Source organism: Muntiacus reevesi, chromosome 2, assembly GCF_963930625.1.
Source record: "Muntiacus reevesi chromosome 2, mMunRee1.1, whole genome shotgun sequence".
In the NCBI taxonomy this organism is placed as follows: Eukaryota; Metazoa; Chordata; class Mammalia; order Artiodactyla; family Cervidae; genus Muntiacus; species Muntiacus reevesi.
The window spans coordinates 73,690,459-73,694,311 of record NC_089250.1 but is presented as its reverse complement, the minus strand read 5'-3'; the positions used below and the strand labels follow the sequence as shown (position 1 = coordinate 73,694,311).

General features: G+C 46.3%; 1 non-coding gene across 1 annotated transcript; it reads left to right on the top strand.

Annotated features, from left to right (window-relative positions):
* Positions 1–258: 258 nt before the first annotated feature.
* On the top strand, positions 259–362 carry LOC136162095 (U6 spliceosomal RNA). The gene has a single exon (XR_010661944.1). It is a non-coding gene; the product is annotated as a U6 spliceosomal RNA (small nuclear RNA).
* Positions 363–3,853: the final 3,491 nt, after the last annotated feature.

Here is a 3,853-nt window from a genome sequence, read left to right as displayed (position 1 = left end):
CTGGGTCTTGTAGGCTGTGTCAAGAATTTTGGAAGAGGAACTTCCTTGGTGATCCAGTGGCTGAGACTCCATGCTCCCAGTGACAGGGGCCAGGTTCCATCTCTGGTCAGGGAACTAGATCTCACCTGCTGCAACGAAGAATTCATATGTTGAAACTAGAGATCCCAGATGCTATAACAAAGATCAAAGATATTGCATGCTGCAACTAAGACCCAGCACAGGAAATAAATTTAAAAAAAAATTTTTTAAAGAATTTTGGTTCTCACTTTGGCAGCACATATATTAAAATTGGAACGATACAGAGATTAGCATGGCCCCTGCACAAGGATGATACGCAAATTCACAAAGTGTTCCATATTTTTATGAAAGCAACCTAGATGTCCATTGACAGATGAATGGATAAGGAAGTTGTGGTACATATACACAATGGAATATTACTCAGTCATAAAAAGGAACACATTTGAGTCAGTCCTAATGAGGTGGATGAACCTAGAACCTATTATAACGAGTGAAGTAAGTCTGAAAAAGAAAGATGAAAGTTGTATTCTAATGCTTCTCTGGTGGCTCAGAGGTTAAAGCGTCTGCCTCCAATGCAGGAGACCCGGGTTAGATCCCCTGGAGAAGGAAATGGTAACCCACTCCAGGATTCTTGCCTGGAGAATCCCATGGATGAAGGAGCCTGGTAGGCTACAGTCCATGGGGTCGCAAAGAGTTGGACACGACTGAGCAACTTCATTTTCTTTTCTTTCTTTTAACATATATATACAGAATCTAGAAAAATGGTACTGAAGAATTTATTTACAGGGCAGCAATGGAGAAACAGACATAGAGACTAGACTTATGGACATGGGGAGAGGGAAGGAGAGGGTGAGATGTCTGGAGAGATTAACATGGAAACTTACGCTCAGTTCAGTTCAGTTCAGTCACTCAGTCGTGTCCAACTCTTTGCAACCCCATGGACCACAGCACACAAGGCCTCCCTGTCCATCACCAGCTCCTGAGTTTACCCAAACCCATGTCCATTGAGTCGGGGATGCCAATCCTCGGTCGTCCCCTTCTCCTCCCGCCCTCAATTGTTCCCAGAATCAGGGTCTTTTCAAATGAGTCAGTTCTTCACATCAGGTGGCCAAAGTATTGGAGTTTCAGCTTCAACATCAGACCTTCCAATCAACACCCAGGACTGATCTCCTTTGGGATGGACTGGTTGGATCTCCTTGCAGTCCAAGGGACTCTTACCATACCACTTACTCATACTCTTACTCATAACACTTACCATCTGTGAAACAGATAGCCAACAGGAATTTGCTGTCTGGCTCAGGAAACTCAAACAGGGGCTCTGGATCAACATAGAGGGGTGGGATGGGGAGGGAGATAGGGGGGAGGCTCAAAAGAGAGGGGATATGTGTATCCCGATGGCTGATTCATGTTAAGGTTTGACAGAAAACAACAAAATTCAATAAAGCAATTATTCTTCAATAAAAAATAAACAAATTAAAAAAAAAATTTTTGCAAGAGATCCAAAGTGCAGTGAAAAGGCAGGATTTTGACATGGGGAGACACACAATCCTCAGGTCATGCTAGGTATGGAGAAGGTACAGGACTGTGATGGGGGGGAAAGTGTAACTGAGAGGGGACCAGAAGGGAGCCACCCATGAAGGTCCCGGAATGAGATGATGGTGGTTCTGTCCAGGGTTGGGGCAGCGGGATGGCTAGAGGCTTAACACTTGGACTTATACAGAAGTAGGCAGCTTTTGCTTTCGTTCTACTCAAAACAACAGAAATTTATCGTCTCACAGTTCTGGAGCTGGGAAGTCCAGAATCAGTGTCACTGGGTCAAAATCGAGGTGTCGCAGAGCTGGAGGCTCTTGCCCCGTCCAGCTTCTGAGGCAGCTGGCTTTCTCTGGCTTGCAGCCACATCGCTCCAGTCTCAGCAGCCATGGTCACAGGGTCTCCTCTCTGTCTTCAGATCTCCCACTGCCTTTCTGTTAGAGGGGTGCATACATGAGGATGCAGTCAGGGCTCACCTGGAAAACCCAGGATAATCCCCTCATCTCCAAATCCTCCATTTAATCACATCCGGACTTCCCCCCTTTTCCAAATGAGGTAACATGTACAGATTCTGGTATCTTTGGGGGCCATTAACCAACCTACTACATTCCCCTCTCTGACCTTTGATTTTCCTCATCTGTAACCTTTCACACAGGCTTTTATGTGTTTGGAGAACACTGTCCAGACAGGACAAGACAGCATGTTTTTCTTATCCTCACCCACCCCTCGGTTATAGGTAACTCACAGCTCTCCTACACACCTCTTCACCCCAACACACTCCCTGCCCAGGAATGGAGCCTTCTTTTATTCCTTCCGGAAACGTGCCTATCTTCTACAATCTGCCAGATGCATTCTGAGCTCTCTGGGCACACAGCAGTGATAAAAACAGACAGAAATCAGGACTTCCCTAGTGGCCCAGTAGCTAAGACTCCACGCTCCTAATGCAGGCGGCCCAGTTTCCATCCCTGGTCGGGGGATCAGACCCCACACACCGCATCTAGAAGTTTACAAGGCACAACCAAAGATTCTTCCTGCTGCCACAAAGATGGAAGATCCTGTGTGCTGCAACTAAGAGCCGGTGCAGCCAAATAAATATGTAAAAATAAATGTTAAAAAAAAAAAACCAACACAGTGGGAGGTGGGAGGGAGGTTAAAGAGGGAGGAGACACGTGTATTTATGGTGACTCGTGTTGATGTATGGCGGAGGCTAACACCATATTGTGAAGCAATGGCGGAGGCTAACACCATATTGTGAAGCAATTTTCCGTCAATTAAAAGTAAATAGGAAAAAATCAAAATAAAACATAAATCCCTGGTGCTGGTGGAGCAGGTAAGGCGACAGGCATTTGCTTGGGCTGCCATGGGGACGTGCCCCAGCCTGTGGGGCTTAAACCACGGGCATGTATTGTCTCACAGTTCTGGAGACGACAAGTCCAAAATCAGTGTGTGGGCAAGGAGGGAGAAGGATTTTTTTTTTCTGGGTCTTTCCCCCCTGGTTGGTAGATGGCCATCTTTCCCTTGCCTTTGTTTGCCTCATCTTAAGTGTCTAAATTTCCTTCCTGGGACTTCCCTGGAAGTCCACTGGTTAAGACTCCACACTTCCAAAGCAGGAGGTGTGGGTTCCATCCCTGGTGGGGGAACAAAGATCTCACAAGCCTGTGAGGTGTGGCCAAAAGATTAAAAAAAAAAAAAAAAAAAGGATGGGGGGGTACCACTGCTGGGGAAGATGCCTGAGTACATTCTGTTATCTGGTGCTGGTCATTTCCTCTGGGGAGGGCATCAAATGATCGGGGAAACTTAATTTTTCCCTGGATACCTTTCTATGTTTTAATTCTTTACCCTGTGTATTCATTTCCTATTCAAAATCGTGTAGATTAACATAATATATGCGTTATAGCTTTTGTCAGGCAGCGTGAAGTTTTCCGACCTCACGCTAACAGCACATGCCGTCCTTGAAAGGTTGAGAATTCTCAGTCTGCTCTCTGCCAAATGATGTCAGCAGAAGCCGGGTGACCTTGAGTGTTGATTTCAGCGGTGGCGTCTTTACAGACACTGGCAACAGTCACTGCCCCCTACAAGGAGTTTCTGGGTTTATGAGGCTAAGAGCCTCTTTACTTATCATGATCTCATCTACTCGGACAGTGTTCGGGGTAACTGGGGCATTGGGGCGGGCAAGAACTTGTCCAAGGTCACACAGTTAGAAAATGCCCGAGCCAGGCTTGAACGCACATGTCTTTCTCTGCTGCTTTCCCAAGGCTTAAAGTGACCGTCTTTTGAGGACGTCTGAGGCTGTCCGTCAACAAAG